This window comes from Macrobrachium rosenbergii, chromosome 9, assembly GCF_040412425.1.
Source record: "Macrobrachium rosenbergii isolate ZJJX-2024 chromosome 9, ASM4041242v1, whole genome shotgun sequence".
NCBI classification, from domain to species: domain Eukaryota; kingdom Metazoa; phylum Arthropoda; class Malacostraca; order Decapoda; family Palaemonidae; genus Macrobrachium; species Macrobrachium rosenbergii.
The window spans coordinates 48,268,553-48,291,164 of record NC_089749.1 but is presented as its reverse complement, the minus strand read 5'-3'; the positions used below and the strand labels follow the sequence as shown (position 1 = coordinate 48,291,164).

The 22,612-nt window shown below is 38.0% G+C and overlaps 1 protein-coding gene across 4 annotated transcripts in view; it reads right to left on the bottom strand.

Annotated features, from left to right (window-relative positions):
• Positions 1-22,612, bottom strand: part of LOC136841761 (zinc finger protein 665-like) — a 248,156-nt gene that overhangs the window by 24,904 nt on the left and 200,640 nt on the right. The window contains exons 1-3 of one of the 4 annotated variants that reach the window (XM_067109032.1): positions 8,941-8,987; positions 3,561-3,724; positions 1,735-1,836 (exon numbers count right to left, since the gene is read on the bottom strand). The gene's annotated coding sequence lies outside the window, so the exon portion shown is untranslated. Of the gene's footprint in view, positions 1-1,734; positions 1,837-3,560; positions 3,725-8,940; positions 9,026-19,917; positions 20,062-22,612 lie in introns of those variants that run through there. The other 3 variants (XM_067109033.1, XM_067109031.1, XM_067109030.1) reach the window with 3 other exon arrangements.

The window sequence follows — 22,612 nt, the reverse complement described above, 5'->3', positions numbered from 1 at the left end:
CAGGATGCAAGCGGTGCGTGTGATGCATGTACGTGAGGGGTTGTTGCATGAGGATCAGCAATTTGTTTTGATAGAGTATGGTAGAAAACGTAAGAAAGGGAAGAACGTAAGTAAACTGAATGGTCGTAAGTTGTGTGATAGGGTATGAGTGCCAAAGTGAAAATGAGTGATAAAGCGTGTAATACGGATGAATGGGATGGTATGAATAGAATGTATAGCATATGCGGGTTTGATATAACTGAGTTGACTGAACGTGTAGGGGTTAGTGAACGGTTGGAGGTGGCGAAAGTGTAAGAGTAAGAGAGCCGTAGCAGTAATATGCGAGTGATTAAAAGCATGAATGAATCGTTGCAAGAATTGGAAAGGTCAATGAGCGAATGGGATGGGTTAGTTGAAGAATTGGGGAGGTATTTGGGAACGAGTTAGAGGGTATAGATGAGATTGTGGATGAAACTGAGAGTGGTAATAGTGAAGAAGATAGCGTGAATCTGAGAGAGAATGGAGGAGAAAATGTAAATCTGAATGTTGCTGGAAGAGAGAGCGAGTCTGAGAGAATGATTGCGTGCCCATGAACACGATCTAGAGGACCTGCTAGGGAGCATCCGTGGGTGTTATGTAAGGCGATTTGAAAGAGGTGTGAAAGGTGTTGGTTGGGAAATGCTAAAAGGGGGAGAAATATAGAGGATCAGAAATTTGTTTTTATTTAGCATTTCCCAACGTTTTGTGTGAGAGAGAGAGAGAGAGAGAGAGAGAGAGAGAGAGAGAGAGAGAGAGAGAGAGAGAGAGAGAGAGAGAGAGAGAGAGTGTAATTGTCATTGTGGAGTGGTTCGGTTGTTGGAGTTGGTTTACGGCTGTCTCTCTGTCTGTCGGTCTGTCGGGAGTTTTTCGGTTTTTGGGGAAGTCTTGGGCAGTTGAGGTCCAACCTTGAAAGTGAACGGGGAGTTCGTCTGTTTTTTTTGGTACCAGCATTAATGGTTCATGTCTCTTCTTTTTTTTTTGTTTGTTCGTTGTTGGTGGAGGGTCGGTTTAAGTTTTTGTTTCGTGGTTGTGTGCTGTGATTGGCGACCGTGGACCTTATCCATCTCCAGCAACCGAAGATCAGGGTGAGTGTTGCGTGTTGTGTTGTTTGTGGGTGAGAATTCCGCCACAACAGGAGAAACAAGTCCCAGCAGTGGTAGACATGGTAGTAACTAAGTGCTAACTTATATGAATATTGAGATAACCATAGAGAAATGGCCATAGTAGAGGACTAGGTCCAGATACGAGTTCTGGCAGATGTTGTTCAAGACAGAGGAGAGGGGAGAGAACTCTCTAAGATGTCCACTTTCATAATGGAAAAACCTGAGGAACAAATTTTAATGATGATAATTCTGTCAACTCTGATACAATTCTATACACCCTACGAAGGGTGCTTCCGTATATAACAGCATTTTACACCATGTAGGCTACATTTGCTTTCATACTGAAAATTATCTGGTTCTGTATTATCTTTCAAATGAGAGACCAAGTAATATGCATTCTGTAGTATTGTAAAAGAAAGCACAATAAGAATATTCAGTATAGATGCAGTGATGACAATTCTAAATTTCTAGGCCTGTCCTTAAATTTTCACAAGGATACTTTCAAAAATATCTCCCAATGGATAGAAAAGTAAGTTAAAACATATTACAAGATGATGCTTATCAAATCAACTTAATATACATGTTTTTACCCTAAAAGTGAGTTCATACATACACAAATTATGGCACTTTTTGTCCTCTTGGTACCTGTTTGGGAATCTTGATACCAGCATCAGCAACAATGCAGTGTGTGTTGAGGATCATCATTTTGTTTAAGCTGAAAGAGAAGAGAATGTCCTTGAGTTCCCAAGATGATGATAATAATTTTGTTGGTAAACTAAAAATTGATTTCCTAGCTAGCTTATACTAGACCTACAGCATGAAATTTCCTGAGTAAAGTCTACAGAAAATTCTGAGAACATCCTACAATTATTGGAGTAACATTAATCATGACAAAATACTACTAACCAAAGTGCACCAATTCAGCTTAAAAAAAAATCATTGGCTATTAAAGGATGCATCCAGGATATGATTTTTGATGCTGAAATAAAACTGCCGAACCCTATAAATAACACTGCTTCACACTGCCTTTCCAAATCTTTGCCTATTAGCTAACCTATGGTAACTATACTAGCTTACAACTAACCTAATTATATTCAACAAAGCACTAGAGTCTACAGAATACAGTTGACTAGAAGGACAACATTGACCTAATATTCACAGCTCGTGTCAAATAAATTTCCAAAGAATATGCATGGTAGAATGGATATTCAAGGATAAACACAAGATAGCTGATATAAGAATAGTTCAGGTAAGGTGAGAAAGATTAAGTAAGGTCATTTATGTGTGTCCCCATCTCTCTCTCTCTCTCTCTCTCTCTCTCTCTCTCTCTCATTCATCCTCACCCACAACAATATGAATACAGAATTTCGAAATAAATGTGGTCATGCATTAGTATACTGTAACAGATCTTGGATGAGTCACAGAACATTTAATTGTTCATACAACAAATATACAAAATGTTACAGTGAACATGTGTAATGCTAAATTACATCTACAATAAACTATTTAAAAAGTCAGATTTTTATTTTATCTATTCCTTGATTTTAACTACATATTTTATAATAGTACAGTAGTGCTGCATCAATTTTGCACACACAAGGACCTAAATATGATGCTTTTCATCACACAAAATCATGAAAGCACCACAAAACTCATACTAGAACTGAATATCTTGTACTGAACAACTGTGTTTTTCCTCAGTGCTTTGTTGAGAGCATCCCATAAAGTAAACATTTTTCATCACCTTACAGTAACGTTCATCCTATTTGAGTACAGTAACAATTTTACTATGGTATACTTATTCTCATACACTGTAAGTATGTCGGTAAAATTGAAAAGCCTTGGCTAATGGACAAGTATTATGTTCTCAAAAACACATGCAATATTGCAGTGTTATGAACCACTTAGTAGTGTCAAGGCTTACAACAGAGAATAAAGTATTGATAATCATAATTTCAAATACATATGATTTTGAAATAATAACAAAAAATTTAATAAACAGCCAAATCAAGCAGTGCTTCACTTTCCAAGAAGAGAAACAGATTTATTATAATTTCTGTAGCCCACAAGCTTAATGACTGTATCTACAAAACAATTGACTAAATATTTAATTTTTCTTTTAGGAATTTGTGACATGCCTAGGTTAGCTACATGAACCTGCATTTACAGCCTTTCATAGAGAAACCAAAAACATTCATTTCAGTCTTTTCAGTAACTGTACTATATCTCTTCACCAATTCTTCATTCGTAACATGATCTTTACACTGCACTCTGGCCTTGAATCTTGCCATTCTGTGGTCACATCTTTTCAAACTTCCTATATTTTCCTTGTTAGTATTCAAGCTTCTGCTGCAGAGTATTACCGCATAAGTCTTGCACACCAATTGTAAATCTTTGCTCTCTCTATTAACAGGGTACTTTCATTCATCAGTAATCTACCTTTCTCTCTCCATGTTATCAAGCTGCAGCTACTCTTTCTTGCTACTCTCTCAACTGCTTCATAGTTCGGTTTGTCCTCTTGGTAACAGAAATGCTCTACCTCTTCTAATATCTGCCCATCTACCACAACAGGATTCTCAAATTCCTTTCTTACTCACTAGTTCCTGTAATGCATTTCAAGCATTAAAAACATCTAATTTCAAGTACAGTATATATTGCAACCCTGAGAACCGTTTGAAGCTCAATCTATTACATTTGGTACAAAATACAATATAGGGTTCACCCCAACACCTTTCCCACAACAACCACATGGCTACCTTCCTAACTGTATTTTTCCCTTTGCTTTCATTCCAGTCACCATAAGCTCTCCTCCCCATTCAACTCTTCCATTTCTCAAAAAACTACCTTGACCTTTTCCCTAGACTGCAGTTAGACTAGCTTACCATCCTAGGGACTTCTTTTGCACGCCTTTGTAACTGCCTTTACCCTGATAAACAGCATTGATCTTTGATGGACACCATAATTTATAATAATTACCATCACTCCCTTGTAATCTTAGAATATGAAAAGAAAATCTGCAATTATGTATAGATACATATTTATGTATGTATGTATATTCTCTCTGATATGGAAGCTTTCACCAAGTTGGTGAAAGCGTCTGTTTTAAAGAGATTATGCACACACACATACATACATAAATACGTATAATTGTGGATTTTCTTTACCAAAATTTATCTTAAATTCTTCTGATACACCTGACAATGTCTTCATTCTTTATCTAGTGTTTTAATAGAGAAATATCACCTGCTAATAGGTCTTCTTGGCATCCTCTGCCTTTCTCTATAATTTCCGTACGTCAGTCCAGCCCTTTTTCATTGTATACTATACACCCTGTAATTGTAAGATTATTTTCCTGTTCTTCTGTACCTATCATTTTCTTTACCTGTATCAAGTATACATTACCAGGCTTTTGTGAGCCTCCGGCAATTAATGTGGTCAATGATTATGGCGTCAGGTCAGGATGGTCAGTTGAATTTTTATGCAGTCACGTTGAATTTTATTTTTATAGTCCACTTGAAGGAATGGCCAGAGGCAGTATAAGGTAAAAATTACATGCTGTAAAAGGCATGAGTTTGCTTCCCAATTTAGCATAGGGCAATTAAGCACATGCCCAGGTTGTACCTCAATATACTCTTTTGTACGCTTTTGTAGAATTTTTTATAATTGTGGATGATTACTACTTAACATACACCTTCCAAGCATATTTATTTGAGTGAATAGAAGAATTTTGTTTATTCTGTTATCCAAAAATGTTTTTGCATGAAATAACAACCTAAATCATTTTGACAATACTGTATGATCATTTTGCATGTACAGTATATGAAAAAATTTAACATCCTGGCCTTAAATTTATTTCAAACTCTCTTCATTCAGTCTAACAACATGATGCTGAGTTAATCTGAAGTGTTATGCAAAAATTGAGTAATAACGTACAAATGTCTCAAGCAATTAAAGTGTACTTGTTTCACAAGCTTATTTATTATAGCTAACAAATATGTACTAATGAATAAACATTGTTTCAAACAGGAAGTTTCACATTAAATAAATACAATAATGCAATTGAGGAAAATTAAAAAAAAGGAACAAAATAATGTAAGAACGTTTGATCTGCCCTTCAATTAACTACTTTATGCTTAACTTTCCTGTATACAGAACAGGTAAGAAATTCATACTGTCAGGGGCAACATACATGTTTCCATATGAAGCATGCGTTTTTCTTTTTTCGTCTCACACTGGGCCTTGGCTACAGTATGTAGACCTTGGGTAAACCTAATGCCGTCAATCCCACAAACCTATAACGGTAAAACTATAATACTTTAATTCCTAGCTAAATGGAACCAAGGCTTTTGGATAGGGAAAGACAAAAGCCAGTGCAATGCAGCCTTTAGTGCAAACATCACAAGCCCCCTTCCCTCTGTAAAATAATTATGTGGGTCCCCTGTAGATTTTTTCAAGGGAAAAAGCCAAAAACGTGTGCAATGCTCCAGTCAGAAAGGTAATACATGCATAAATCACAACAAAAGCCAAAAAAAAAAAAAAATACGCATGGAAATATAGCGAGAATAGTTACAGGGATGCAATCCTAACCTAGTCTACTCAAACCAAATCTACCATAAGGCATCATGTCTTTACCTGACCAAGGGATTCTTCATCCCTCTGGACTCTTTGCCTAACATAACTTAAAGCACCATAAAGGTCATTTAGCAAAATACAAAAATGCATCCTAACTGACCTAACCTAACAGGTACTTACCTGGCTGGGGAAGAGGGCTTTGCCCCTTGCACCCCCTCTCCCCACCTAATCTCACAACAGAACTATAACCTAAATCATTAAAGTGAAATACAGTAAACAAATTCATCTCAACCTAACTGTGCACACCAGGCCCTAACTGGCAAAGGGGCAACCCACTAAACAAGCCTTGGCTGAAAGATCCGATTACCACAGATGTGACTGGGGTGGTAATCAATTCTTTTGGCCAAGGCTTGTCTTGTGGATTTAGAAGCAATTATCTGAGTGAGGGAGTACCTTACTTCTAGAAAGATAAGAAGTCATTTTACATCTTCAGTGAAATATATTAAATATTTCATTTTATAATATAACTTTATATTAGTGTTTTTTTGCTGTGCTCTAGGTCTCTGTAATACACTTTACTTAAATCTATTGCTAATTTACTGTTACCAATATATTTGCTATCTTTTGTTTACAATTTAACATTCATTCCCATGAGGCTGGTACTAAATACCAAGATCATGGGAGTAGCAGTGATATCAAAGTAAAAGTGTACCATATATTACATTACTTGAGTGCTAGGTCACCACACAAGGCCACCACTGTTAAGCTGAAGAAACTGTCACGAAAATATATGGGTACTTTATGATAAGAACTTTTCAAGTTTTAATTGGTTGAAAAAGTAATTGGTTGAAAAAGGTACATTATTATTACATAACAAAAAAGAAAGTAAGCTCACACACTCATTAATAATGTATGAGCTACAAGGACTATCACTTCCTAATGCACAAGAACTTCAAATAGAATGCATCCAGAACAATAATGCTGGACTTGGAAAAATAATGAAAGCCCTCATATTTTTATAAATATGTAAATATATATTGTTCCCATGGGACCCCATTGAAAAAATACCATAACGACTATTATTCGACAATTTCTGATGTTAAATTCGGTGGTGGCTAGGAATTAGAGTAGCCTATCCTAGCATTACTCCTTTAACTTCCACAGCTTAAGATTGCCTGGAACCAGTGCATTTAGAGTACGCAACAGTGTTACCTGGGGGTTCAAGGGGCAAAGTCCCCCAGCCCCCACAGTCAGGGCATTGCACCCCAAGTCAAGTTAGGAAGGTAATTTTGGTTAGGTCAGGACATGGCATCCTAGGAAAGGTTACGTTTTTTTGTCAGCGGAACTTGTGCCCGTCGTTCTCAGGTGGCATTTCAGAAGGAATATCACCTAACCAGACATACCTTTACCTGACCTAACTTCAGATGCCATGTCCTAACCTGGCCAGGGGAGGGTGGCTGGACCTCCAAGTAATTTGTGACCCCTTACTCTGCATTCTATCCCAACAAATACTAATTTTGGTTATTTTTCAGAAGACTCTAGCCACCTCCCACATTATAATTTATATTTTTCTTGGGCAAAACACATCAAAATAAAAAAATTCTTCTCAATACATAACTTTCGCAAATGCTTAATACCAGAGAAACATAATTAATCAGGTTACAACTTATACGGTAAGACAATACCGGCCCCCAACCCCTTCATAGCTAATACGGCAAAGTTGTAACCGGTAAACACCCCTAGGGTAAGTTAGGTTGGTATTTTTAGGTTCTTTTAATGCCTTGTCATTTCCTAGCCATTTTTGCATGAAAAACCAGGGTAATTCTAAATATCAGCTCCGCGCCTCTTTGGGAGTGAGGGATGAACCGATGGCTCCGCAATAAATGTTCGGGAGGATAGTAGTAATGGGAGGGGTTGCCTTTGTGTCGGCTCATTTAATGTTCTTGTTTGTTCTCTGTTTATTTAGCAGTTTCTCATGTCTGAGGTGCCGTAAAAAGTAAATTTCGGCCAGTTTCTCATGCCTCATCATCTACGCCACCCACAACCCTGCTTTCCCTAGGGGTCCCCTAAATTGTAGGATAGAAACGTGCGGGTGAGCCGTTACATAGCCAAATAACACTCTCCCAGGGGTATACCCCACCCAGGACCCCACATTCCTATCGGGTCCCCTAGCTTGTTGGTTGGGAGGGAGCAGATCACCTGTCCCCAGGGTATACCCACCCATAACCCTGCTCGGTATTTCTAAGTAATAAATACACAGGGTATTTACGAGAAATGGCAGTTTCTTATAGTATTTTAATTGTTTATTTACAATTCAACGTTATTTTTTGGCGGTCGGCTGTAATTAACCTGTAATTGTCCCTGAAGTCCATCAACAAGGGTTTCCTAAGATTTACATCTTCACAAGACAGAGCATTTAACTCGTCTGTTTCGAACGGTTCATATCCCGTCTGGCAAGTGCAGTACCTTGGAAACTGGTTATTTCAACACTTTTAGGGCTTCTGACACTGGCGGTGCATTTGTTTGTTGTCGGCCAAATGGAATGTCCCTTCGCTGTGTTTAGTACTGACCCGGGGTTACCCATCGTTAACAAGTTATTGCACTTGCCAGGCGGGATATGAACCGTTCAAACAGGCGTGCCCGGTGCTCTGTCTCGTGAAGATCGCATATGGAAACCAGGATTCTCATCGGGTCCCCCTTACCGTGGGTAGAGTTCAAAGGTAAATTGTATGTTAATTACAGCCGACCTTGCAAAAATTAACGTTAAATTGTTAATAAGCATCAAAAATACTATAAGAAACTGCCATTTCTCGCTAAATACCCGCCGTGTACCTATAACTTAGTTCTACCCCTGCTCTCCCGTCGGGTCCCCTACCTTGTTGGATGAACCTCAGGGGTTAATTACAGGTTAATTACACTCGAGCGCCAAAAATTAAAGGTATATTCATAATTAGCAACCAAAAACTGTAGAAAAAGTCAAGTTATTGTGCCGTCACCGCCGCGGAGCTACTATATAGTTCTACCAATTACCCTAATTTTAAGCTAATTAACCTAGAACTGCCGAAAGAAGTCCAGCCTACTAGCCTATGCTTTGGTGCTTGTAGACTAGGGTAACTTACATGCTATTGGCTCCAGCATAAACTTTATGACCAAGCTACCGACTGATAATTCAACCATATATGCATTTTAACACTACACACAGAGTAGACAGTCACTAGTGTGCTAAATATGAAAAAGTTTCACTCACAGAATGACAGCACTTCGCATCCTAGACAAGTTCAGGTGTAGTAGTAAGCAAAGCAGTTTCCTCTGCAACGTCACTTCTTATGATCACTGTTTTCATAATTTTTTTCTTTTATATGCTTGATGATAAATTTCTTTATCTTCAGGTTTGTTCATTTTGTGTAAAAAATAGCTCAAATTTATTTAATTTTAACTGTTATATAAGGGAAATTTATCGAATTTTTCTTGACTAGTCACCTTCAGACAAGAAAACCTGTTAGTAGTCTGCTTTACTTAAGTTGAATACGTTACAAGAAAATTACGCTATTCTGTAATATAATATGGCCTGAGGAAAATAGGTTTTAAAGGACATAACAAAATACAGATTACAACCACCTTGTGGAAACTGCTGGTTTAAGGGCACATGGGCAACGAGCAAGACAGGAATGTAGCCCCATCAGAATACAGAAGCTAAGGTATTCCCATAAACGTTCCCTTTAATTATGATGAAAATTAAAATCAGTCAATAAATAAAATACAACAGAAGATAATCTAAGGTACATAAATGAATTTGACATAACAGAATGAAGTGATACTAATAAACAAATTGAACTCTGGCCAAAAATATGTTATTGGCATAATGAAAATCAGACTTTGATAATGTACGTTTTCTTAAACCTAATGTTAGGGGAAAACACAATAATAATTATGTGATTTACACACTGGACAGAACTTACCAGTGTAATGGGAAAATTATTCGTTTAAATATTATTGATTTGTTTAGGAATTGATTCATCATCCTCCTCTAATATCTTTATACTGCTGTTGTAAGGGTGATTGGGACTGTAAAATGTTTTCGTTTTCGTTGTGGACATTGAATGCATAGAAGTGTAGCCAGTCCCTTGTTTTTGTTTTCTTTCGCTCTGAATGTGGGAGCGCTGTCCTGAATCTTTCGTCTGCATATTGGTAACACTAAAAATAACATGTAAGGGACGAGAACGCTGTTGGTGTGAAAAGGACGTCTAGCTGGTCCACCCTTCATTTTGGCTATTTTACAAATTATTAATACAAGTTATTATCTATCCCTTGCAAGGGACCTAGTTCAGAGTCCTGAAGAATATGTAAATTGGATCTAGTCCAGGAGTTCTGAAGACTATGTAAATTAACCAAGTCCGGGAGACTAGACCTGGGAGAAATTTGGCATGATGTAATGAGTAATAAAGAAACGAACTGAGTACCAGGGATTTTCTTCAATACCATCGTACCTTACCACTAAAAATGGAAATCAGCACTTCAATTGCCTCCCAGTGGGAAGACATCACCTGGCCTCATCAGTAATAAGACCCGTACACCCAAGGAATATCATGTAATAGCAGGTAGGGCAGGCCTACCCTAATTCCCAGGCAGCATAAACGTCAGTAGTCTTCATACCCACCGTGTCAACTATGACACAGTACCATTCTCCGACCCTGTCTCCAGGCAAGAAGACTGACAACAGTGCATCTAGATAGTAGTATTATTATTCTCTCTTATCTCATATATCTTAATGTCTTGGTGGGGAAAAATTCTCCCGTGACATTTGGTGGCAGCTGTGTTGGATCTTTAGTCCAGTGCTATTGATCCATACCCACTGTGCCTGTATATTATGTAGGTCACTTATAATGTTTTGTCATATTGTATGCATTTCTTTATACAATATTGTTGATGTTTATCTGATTAAGGTCGTGACTTATTTACATGCATATTCATTATTTCTATAGTGACGGATTGCAGGATATTGTCTATATTGTAGTTTACATTTTATTATTTGATTATATATAAGTGTTTGAAATATTGTAACAATGGCAACTGGTAATGATGAATCATATATTGATCTAATTCAATTAGAGCAAGAAACACAACAAACATTACAGACAGTTAAGAACTTCACTCAGTCCTACCAGGACGTTTGGTCTCAAGTGGGAGATCTATCAAATCAAATCAAAGACTTGGACCAGAAGTTGGTTGACATACAGGGGACAATACAACACTTAACACCCAAACATAATAACACTCAAGCACCCATAATGTCTCCTACACCTCATTGAAGAGATTCCATGATCCGTCTTGTCATGTGATCACCTCAGAACCATAACTGAGGAACCCCACAATACAGACCCCAATACCACCTAGTACAAATTTTCAAATACCCACCACAAAACACAACTACTATCACAAGTACAGTGCCCTTAATACCCATAAATGTCTCATCAACACCACCTAAAGGTTGATGAAGTGGTAATTTTTTCTGTTCAACCATCCACACCTGATCCATCATCATGTTTTGAGGTAAACCCTGAACAAGGTCAACAGACTGTAAACCAATTTTCCTTGGACCACAGCCTACTTATCCCTTTAATAATACAATCCATATGGGTCTTTTATTCAATAAATTCTCCAGTAGCAATTCCTCAGAATGTACCAGTGTTAAATTTTAGAAAGATGTAGCCCTTTCTCAAACTTTCTGAACTCAAGGGAGTTCTTTCTGACAACAGACTTAATGACTTTTTTAACAAGTAGGAGTCATGCACTAGCTCAGATGACAGGAGAATAGAAGTGGCAATGGCCCGGCTGAACCGGATATAGCTGTTCTTAACAGCAGCATTAGTAAAACAGGGTAATAATGTATCTTGGGATGAGATTAAGAAACTTATGAAGAAGCAGTTTATTGGCTCAGCCACTCTGTTACAGGCATGGCAAGAGATTACTGCCATGACTTACTGTTTTGATGAACCTCCTAGTTCCTTTATTAATAAATTAGTTGTAAAATCTCAGCTTTACCTTTGAAATTCCCCAATGATCAATTCCAACATCAGATAAATTCCTTAAGACAAAATTTATAAAGGGATTGAGTTCAGAGGACAAGCCAAACTAATTGATTTCTTAGCAGACCATATTCCGTTGGAAAATTTCATGACATTTGAAGAAAAATATTATAGGGCTCAAGGAATGAATAGTAGTAATGGGAATAGAGTCTTGCCAATTTCAGGCACTGGGAATCTTGTTTCATCAACCCCAGTAACAGGTGTTCAACAGGGGAAATACAAAAGAATGAGCTTGATAATTTAAGTAAAGAAATATTGAAGAGTTAAATAAAAACCTGGAGAAAATAAACATGAAGAAACAAAAGTAATAGTAAATATTGTGCCTTTTGCAGAGTGACTGACCATAATCTGTCTGATTGTCCTCTTGATCCTCCCAAGGGAATTTGTTTCGATTGTTTCCAACAAAATAGTAGGAGAGGTCATGTAGGATGTCCAGGAAAAGTAGGTACAAGCTGACTAGGAGTCTGGCACGAGCTCCTAGTAACAGTCTGTTGGTTAATGATAACATGATTGAAGCTTTAGTTGATACAGGTAGCTGTGCCAGTATAGTTAAGAAATCCTTTGTGGAAAGCTTAGGTTTGAAGCCTGCCAAGATGAGAAATTTACCAAGGTTAAAGGGAGTCACCCAGGCAGTTGTACCAGTACTAGGATCTGTTTATTTAGATGTTCATAGTGGCACTAGAGTTGTTACTCACTTATTTTTATTGTGCCAGACAACTTGTTAGATACAGAAATTCTATTTTGCAGATTTGCTTAATGTTGCTCGTCTAACATGGGATCGTATAAAGGGTATAGTAATTTGGGATAATATTACATATCATCATGTGCGGCTTCTTAAACTGAGACCTTCCACAAGGAGAATTAGGAATCTCAAAACTATTCAGCCATTAAGCCTTGGAGTAGATGAGATAAAATTAAAGAAAAATATTATCCTACCTCCCTCTGCTGCAGGTATTTATGCTGTGTCTGTAAATGAAATAAAAGATACAATACTCGAATATACCTCAGAATTAAAGGCCAATGGTGGTTGAATGAAATCTTTAATATGTCCCTGAACTCCCTTGAAATTTCCTATTTCACTACTCCACTGTGAAAACTTGGTGATTTTCCTTGACCAGATTCTTTAATTGGGCCTGCTGTTCATCATCTAAATGTGACCAATCTTGCTGTGCAATCAAATTTTCCAGCTTTTTCTCTCTAGTGCATCCTTGTTCTGGTAAACACGCATGCTTTCAGGGATCAGCTCATTCCTAATTTTAATCTTTCGACATGTGGGAGCTATTGAAATGATGTCCCTTTCGTCAGTCTTATTGTAGGTACCTATCAGTGTTCACTCTATTTTCAATTCTTGAATTTCACCCTTTGTACTATTTATTTCGAGAGGTTTATACCTCTCATAAATAGTACAAAGTGTTTTGCCAAGTAATCTAATAGGAAGGAGGTTGGGCGAATGGAGTGGTAGCCTCTGCTGGAAACTTGAACCACCCACTGATCTGCACCTCTGTCTCTCCATTCCTCCCAAAAGAGGCTGAGTCTGGCCCCCACCAGTGCATGGAGGACAGGATTCTTACTTACTGGCAGGACGACCTTGTAGCTGTTATTCGAGGAGAACTTGTGACCCTGGAGTTGGAGCGGGACCTTTCAAGTAAGGTTTGGGCCTGGAGTTGCCAAACAGATGTCTGTTAAGAGGAGATACCACCTTGGTCGAAGGAGCGGGAGCAGGCCTCGGTTTGTTGGAAGACACTGACAGGATGTGTGATGACGCCCTCTTGTCCATGGCTGAAAGGACGCCTTCCACTACTGCTTCTGGGAAAAGGGCCTCCTTGTCAAACGTTGGTCTTCTGCGTGAATTAGTCACAGACTTAGATAAGAAAGAGCACCAAGTCTCCTCTTCTTCAGAGTGGCCATGGCGAAGAGGGAGGAAAGTTCGCCTGCCGCATCATGGATAGCAATGTCGGTGCAGGAAAGGAATCCTGTGATTCTCTCAAGACGTCTTCTGCGACATTAGCCTGCTCCACCTGCTTAAAAATAGCTCCCACTGACCAATCGAGAAAGCTGACAATCTCTAGGAGCTTGTAGAGGTTTTGGAAAAATGTTCTACATCCAGGGCAGAAAAGAAGGTCTTGGCCGCCTCAAAGGAGATGCGTCTTGAAGGGTCCACAAGGGAGCCAAAGTCCCCTTGTGCTGAAATTGCAGAGCCCAGTGAAGAAGTTCCTGTGCTGTAATAATTTTGCCTCCTTTTCAGACAGCTTTGAAGGAGGGTACGCAAACGACAAATTTACCGAGGATCTCATGCTCCAACCAAGCCTCTACTTCTTTTAATGCTTTCTTGGAGGCGGTGGAGGACTCTGCAGACCACCTTTTCTAGTTTCTCTTCCAGCAGAATAGACTCCTGTGAAGGCAAGGATGAAGCCAAAGGAGCCGACGCTTCCTGTGTAGGAGGGGAGAAATTATCACCCCTGAGGCCGACCTCTCTGGAGAGGGCTAGGCATCTTGGCTGCCCTAGGTGACCTGGGAGGATGCGTGTGAAATGTAACTTCTTGATCGGAACCCCACCCTGAGTAACAGGTACAGGGCTAATTGTCCTTTTCTTAAAGAGTTTAGTAACCTAGAGTAGGAATTATCTGAAGATTGCCTCTTTACGGGTCGAGAGGCATGATCCCACTTGCAATGACGAGGAGGGGGAGGATCTGAAGAGCTGGAAGATGAAGAGACTGAAGATGAACTGCTGCTACTCTCCCCTAAGAACTTAAAACTTAGGTAGTGCTGCTTAAATGATTTAAGACCGTCTTGATGAAGATCCTGGAGACACTATCCTGTGATGTCGGCTGAATGGAGAAGATCGGCAATGGCGAAATCGTAATAATGGAGAAACACTTTGGGCCTCAAGCTTTTCGATGATTTGCAACGAGTCAAGCTTACTACTTACACCACCAGGGATAAGGCTTTCCTGTGTTGAGGACGAGCCTGCTCGTAAGCAAGAATTTCTGACCTTTTCGCCAGCGCATAACTGTCTTCTAGCCTCAGAAGGCTGGGACAGCTGCCTTTGCTCAAAACAGTCAGAAAAATGAGCAGACTCACCTGAAACACGATCACGAACAACAACATTGTTATCACTAACACTGACGTCATCACCACGCTAACGTTCGGACTATCTTTGATTCTGGTGCACTAAAACGTTTAGACCGACTCCATGAAACCGTTCATTTGCCATCCATTTGATTTCCAAAAAAGCACGAATTCTGATTTATCAGCCTCGAGGCTGGGCTTGGCTTTAGGAAAACATACTGGGAAGCTGGTGAAGAAGAGGGAATATAAGGGGGAAAAAGCAGCGTTTAGAGGAGGGGTAGGAGAGGGGAGGAACACCCGGTAAAGTAGATGATTTAAATTCGATGCCACCAGCGAAGAAGATAGCCATAGCTTCCTTTACTATAAAAGCTTTCCTGTCCCTATCCTTAACCAGCTTTACCTGATGGGAACTGTACGTTTGCCAAAACTCCTGACTCCATTCCATACACTCACTACATGTGTTCTCCTGGGAACACTCCTGAAATGTATGCCGTTGTTCACAAATAGAATGGCGGTCCCTACTTAAGTTTGACCAGTTTGGAAAGCACAAATTCCCTCATTAGAAACTCTGGATCCAGAGAAACTGGAATTAGACATAGCTACCAAATTCAGTTAAGCTACGCTAGCTAGATTAATAAACAGGATATTGAGTACTTCACCAAGGAGATATGCCAGAAAGAAACAAAATGAGGTTCTGCAGGAAAACCAAACAGTTTGAGACAGACGGACAATTAAATTCCTCGAGATGCGTTCATAATCGCCCCTTGAAACTGACCTGGGACAGTGGGTATGATCGCCTTCCACACCACCCCACCGGCATCCGTTGGGGTCTGGGTCTCCCGCCAATTATATCAGCGTTCCAAACAAAGTTTGAAATTTTATATCTCGGACGTGTCGAATTTTAAGAGATAAAAGCTTTTACAGTGTTTTGGTAAGTCATTATAATGAAACAGACAATTTTCAAAGAATTGCTTGGACTATCGAAAGTCAATACCCACCTTCAAACTGACATCCATTCTTTGCCTAGGTTAGAAGAGTTAGTTGAGCCAGCATCAGGGAATCAATTTTATGCTTCATTGGACATAAAAGACTGCTTATTATCAGGTAGAATTAGATGAAGATAGTAGAGATCTGACAACGTTTAGTGATGGAGTCTCCTTATATAGGTTTAAGAGGTTACCGTTTGGTTTGAGTTGCAGCCCAGCTATATTTTCAAGGGTAATAGGTAATATCTTGGCTCCATTACTAAAAAAGGGATACATAAAGAATCATTTAGATGATATTGTAGTATGGGCACCCAGCTTGGAAGAAAAATTGAGAGATTAGAAGAGCTGTTCAAATTATTTAGTGAAAAAGGTGTGAAATTAAACATCAAGAAGTGTCAGTTTGGGTCAAGAAGGATAAAATTTCTTGGCCATATAATATCAGAGAAGGATGCAAGCCTTGTCCTGACAACATAAGTACCATCAGAATATGAGATATGAAGCTCTACTAATGTCAAAGAAACTAGAAGGATTTTAGGAATGTGTGGATTTTATCAGTAAGCACATACAAAATTTTGCTAAAATTGCTGTCCCCTTAACCAATCTCTTAAGAATGAAAGAAATATTTTGCATGGACACCAGAGTGTCAGCCTAGTTTTGAGCAGTTGAAACAGCTCCTTATGACAACTCCTTTGCTCATAAAAGCAGACATGACAAGACCTTTTCAGCTATTCACAGATGCTAGTCTGGATCATGTAGGTGCAGTGCTGATGCAGGAGAGTGATGGCCTTTTGAAACCTGTTGGATACTTTTCAAAGAAATGGAAGCCTGTAGGACAGAGATATTATACTACTGATAGGAAGCCTTGGCTAATTGTGTTAGCATGTAGGCGGTTTCATCATTTCCTTTGGGGACTACCATGTTTACAATCCACACAGACCATCAACCTCTTGCGTCAGTATTCAAAAGAAAGACAAAGTCACCTAGGATGAATAGATGGATTATTGAAATGCAGGATTATCGCTTCAAAGTTGTGTATAGGCCAGGAATAACAATGAAATAGCTGATCAGTTAAGTAGGCCAGTTAGGGCAATCTTTCACAATAATCAAGACAATTATCTTGGGTTGAGTAAGGAAGAATACATGGCTAAGCAGGTAGGTGAAACAAGATGGGGTGAATTGATTGCATACTTAGAGGAGGAAAAAACTGCCTAGGAAGAAGTTTCCCAGAGCGTTCATGGTGGAATGGCCTCCATCAGTTTATGCTGTATGAAGGCTTGTTATATCTGAGTGCTGACAAGCATGACAATAGTATTCAGTTAAGACTTGTGGTTCTGCAGGAGCTTAGGAAAGCCGCTTTGAAATTTGGTCATGAGTCTGTTGCTAGTCATTTAGGAGAAGGAAAACTATTGATGCTCTGGAGACTTACTTCTATTGACCTTCACTTAGATCTGATGTGGTTAAGTTTGTTAAAGAATGCATTACATGTCAGGTTCATAAAGACAGTTCATCCTAATCAGTTGAAATTCCAAGAACTCCCACCAGTACATAAACCCTTGGGCGTATCAGTATTGATTTGACAGATATGATGTCTGGTGCAAACGGGTACCGTTATTCTTACAGTGATTGATCATTATTCACGCTTTGTGAAGTTTTACCCACTGAGGAATAAGACTACAGAAGTGTTCAGTAAGAATTTTCAGAAATATTTAAATGATTTTGGAATTCCAGGGTGTGTAATTCTTGACAATGGTACTGAATTCACATCACAGCAGTTTAGAGATCTTTGCCAAAAGCACAACATAAACACTGGTTTCATCACATGTGTTTTGAAGGTAACAGCATATCAGAAAGAATGTGTTTGGACTATGAAGACCCTGTTGAATGTCATGTGTCAGGGTCATCCTATCAGTAGATCTTTCCTATTTAGGCGTTGATTATACTGGTCCTTAATTATTTGATCATGAGAACAGGTGAACAGTCACATTATGTCTTCTTTGTCTAGACCTGCTACACAAATAATAAGTTCATTTTCAATTGATGATGAAGTGACTGATTCTGATATCGCCAAAGTTCATTGAGATAATCAAATGAGACTCAAATACCTGGTACTAGTCGAAAATTAAATGTTAAGTGGATTTAATCATTTCCTGATAGAAATTGTGGATGGATCCAAAATGTATGTGTTGAAAAATTTGTTTGATGATACAATCGTAGAACGAGCGCTAATAAACTAAAGCCATTCCACGGTGATGAAGAATGGTTATGATTAACATGAAAGAGACTCTGAAAAAATGTGCCTTTATATAGTAACTGAAGGAGTTTCTTGAATACTTAATTTTGATGTATTTCCCAGTTTCATGAAAAAAATATATTGATTTGATTGTTTGATGTACATGAAGACTTTTTATTATATTAACTTTGTTTTGAGTTTGTATAAATTAGTATTTTAATATTTAATGATAGTAAAACACTGTAATTTTGTAAATTTTATCCATCTCTATAAAATTAAATCTCTTCTGATTGCAGTGTTGTCAAACTTAAGGTTGAGAATGTATATGTTTTTTCTTGTTGTAATGGCACATGCCAATGTTTAAAACTTTATGGACGAAAGGTTTTTTGTACAAAGATTAAATTACTTTAATGTTTGTTTTTTAGTTGATGCTTTGTTAGTGCCCTGTTTTTGTAGATGTGACATGGGTCTTGTCAATATACTCCTCAGAGTTTCTCTTGTAGTACTGGTTTGGAACATCTTAGAGGATCGGCCTGTTTCCAAAAACCCAGAAAGATCAAGTTTAGAAGAAATTTCTCGTAAAAATCCAGCCCCATCACCTCGTGAACTGTCGTCGTAATTGCAGTAATTTCTTCATAAGAATATTCTGAGAACTCCCCTTTTTTTGCCATTTATGTTTCCTCTATCGAAGTAACGTAACGTTTTGTCAATTTTGCAGTAATATGTTAATGTTTTCTTGCTTCTTAATGTAACTTGGATGATTGTTGTGTCCTTTAAATATTAATTATATGTGTTAAACTTTTTAAATGCGTATTTGTGAACCCCTGTGGCATCACCCAAAAAGAATTGGTGCAGGAAATATAGTTGATTGTTTCTCAACTGCACTTTGTTGGAAAGAATATAATGTTTCTGACTTCATGGTACATTTAAGTAAGTTAGTAAACTCCTCAGCACTGTAACTTGGTCTCATTCAAAGCTAGGGCAGGAGGGCTTAATGAATTGAATGAAATCGTTTGAAATGGGGCCCAAAAATTTCAAAGCCACCAAAATTTATTGATTTGTTTAGGAATTGATTCATCATCCTCCTCTAATATCTTTATACTGCTGTTGTAAGGGTGATTGGGACTGTAAAATGTTTTCGTTTTCGTTGTGGACATTGAATGCATAGAAGTGTAGCCAGTCCCTTGTTTTTGTTTTTCTTTCGCTCTGAATGTGGGAGCGCTGTCCTGAATCTTTCGTCTGCATATTGGTAACACTAAAGAAACATGTAAGGGACGAGAACGCTGTTGGTGTGAAAAGGACGTCAAGCGGTCCACCCTTCATTTTGGCTATTTTACCAAATTATTAATACAAGTTATTATCTATCCCTTGCAAGGGACCTAGTTCAGGAGTCCTGAAGAATATGTAAATTGGATCTAGTCCAGGAGTTCTGAAGACTATGTAAATTAACCAAGTCCGGGAGACTAGACCTGGGAGAAATTTGGCATGATGTAATGAGTAATAAAGAAAACGAACTGAGTACAGTGATTTCCAATACCATCGTACCTACTACCAAAAATGAAATCAGCACTTCAATTGCCTCCCAGTGGGAAGACATCACCTGGCCTCATCAGTAATAAGACCCGTACACCCAAGGAATATCATGTAATAGCAGGTAGGGCAGGCCTACCCTAATTCCCAGGCAGCGTAAACGTCAGTAGTCTTCATACCCACCGTGTCAACTATGACACAGTACCATCTGACCCCCGTCTCCAGGCAAGAAGACTGACAGCAGCATCTAGATAGTAGTATTATTATTCTCTTATCTCTAGTATCTTTAATGTCTTGGTGGGGGAAGAATTCTCCTGTGACACCAACTCTTATGCACATGCAAAAACGATGTTAAAACAAATAAGAAGCCAGGATATAATTTTGTAAATTTTCAGAAACTTCTCACAAGCTAACAGAACTTATGCCAATAGAAGACCCATGAAATGCTTTCAAATGTGCACAGCAGCCTGAAATATGATTTCAATGGAGTCAATAGTGTAAACACTCAAAGTTTGCTCATTATTTAGGTCCATAAACAGCTAACTCTTAGTTAGACTTCGCAATCACAAACAGTAATATGATTACCGTTTGAAAAAAAAATTATGTTCTCAGGACGAAAGTATCCTTATCACAGTACAAACCTAAGTTGCAATTGACTGTCTAAGCAATGTTTCCCAGAAGGGAACTCCATAATAAGGAATAAAAAAAAAAACAGTGAAGTAGAGCTAAATAAAAAATGAAAATAAAAATAAGACAAAAGAGAAACGTCTACAAATTAAGCTATATAAGTGGTTAGACTCTAAACTGCAGGTATCTGTGACTTTCATTTCGGCTTACAAGCTATGACTTCACAGATATTGGAAGGAAGATCATTCCAAAAAATTATTGGCCTGCAACATTTAGACGCACTGGCCCTAAATGTAAGAGAAGAGATTCCCTACTGGCCGGGGTACTGATGTAATTCAGAGCCTTTAGTTTTGCAGTCCCAGTATTATACAATAAGCTCCCACTTGATATCAGGGGGACTAAAAATATCATGTTTTTCTAGAGAAAAAAAAAATAAATACTTTCTTATTTTCTAACTGTTATGATACTGTGGATTTGAAAATTAATAGGAATACGCCATATGATTCTTCAAATGTTTCTGCTAATGTAATGGTATATAAAATAACTGCTGGTCCTACAGAGCGTTTCCTATGGAATGGGATCGGATAAGAGAGCTGCTGTTAGTACTCGTCAGACAAAGAATGAGAACCTGATTATCACTTTTCGTTAAAGGAAACCGCCACCTCAGACAGGTCCGTTTATAATGATAATATTCAATGAGACTACTGACATTCAGGCAAGAGATCACATTAGTTCCTAACGTGAAAGAACAAAATGCTTGAAGCATTGACATTAATATCGCCATGCCCACAGTCATACGAAGTCGAGACCTTTTCACTAGTGATAATTCACGCGGTCTCTATAATAACCATTAAAAAAGCTCACCAATAATTTTTCATATGTATTAGATTGCAAACAGGAAACTATTAATAGTTGAAATTAATTCGAACACGCTAAAAACGTTAAGAATATTCAAGGTTATGAGCTCTTCCAAGAGCGTTTTGACATACATATATTTACAAGCCACCCAAAGAGACGGCTACGTTTTCTGTTAAAGTCAATAAAAGAAAATAAACAGAAAATGGTGGACTAAAATGTAGTTTTCTTACTTATCCTAAACACCAATCAATAATATATTTGTTTTTTCTTCAGATCAAGTTAGTGGATTCTGGAGGGTTTTATACTAATATTATAATTAATCATTCTGAGGAAGAGCTCCGCACAGAGATATTGTTCATTATTGATTTTTTTTTTGTTTACTAAACAACATACAGTAGAATAGAGTGTATACGATGCAATTCGGGTGAGATAACTTGAAAATTTTACCTTAATAATGTGAGTAATTTACCGTGTATGTTCATGTTTTCATGTAGAAAAGCTCCGCGGAACGCCGCTTCTTACAAGCCCTCCGGGATTTAACGTAAAAACATAAACAAAAGACGGTAATTTATCACATTTCGGTAAAATTTTCAAGTTATCTTACCTGTACCACATCATATACACCCTTTTCAATAAAGTTTAGTAAAAAAAAAAAACTTTAATTAATAATCAATACCTCCGTGCGGAGCTGTTCCTCAGAATTACCTTATTATGCATCGCGGGACAGTTTTGGAAAAAATTAATCTATCCTGTTGTGGGTAATTGTTTTATTTGAATAACACTATCCCATGCCAAGAGAGAGTTGTGTGGAGGAAGTGTTTTTGACATCAATGGGACTTAAGTGACAATTTGGAAATGACCAAAAGCTTATAATATAAGCATTATATTAACATATAGAAAAATGAATTAAAAGCAAGAATCAAAGCCAAAAAAAAAATGCGCCTTAGAGGAAATGAAATTGCAAAATGTTTTATAAAAAAAATAGAATTATTACACTCTCATTTTTATGTCTTAGTAGGTATCTTGATCCTGGAAAAGGAGACATTATATTTTATTCACAAGCTAATATTCAATAAAACATTATTTGAGTCCCAGGAAGAGTCAATTTCAATATTTCAAAATCTCGGCAATCTGAGAAACAATACCCAACACTAACCTACGGCTTAAATGTAAATCAAATCACAATTGCCACCATAAATTCATCAAACGAACACGCTGAATACCAAAGATCGTATAACTACACAAAAGGCTCATCAGCAATGAAACGAACCCTCCACAAACACATAGACACACACACACATAAACACAGTGCCGTTCACCTCTTATCTTTCACGTACTCATGAGCTATTTGGAAACCCTTTATTTCCTATACTTCTTTACATTTTAGAATCATACACCCTTCTCCCCCACCCATCGTCCTCCGCTCTTTCGACACGACCAAACCATCTCGATAAACTCTGGCTCATCCTTAACCTTTGCTTTCCTCTTTACCACTTCCACACATCTGCAAACAGTTCATCGAACAGATTCAAA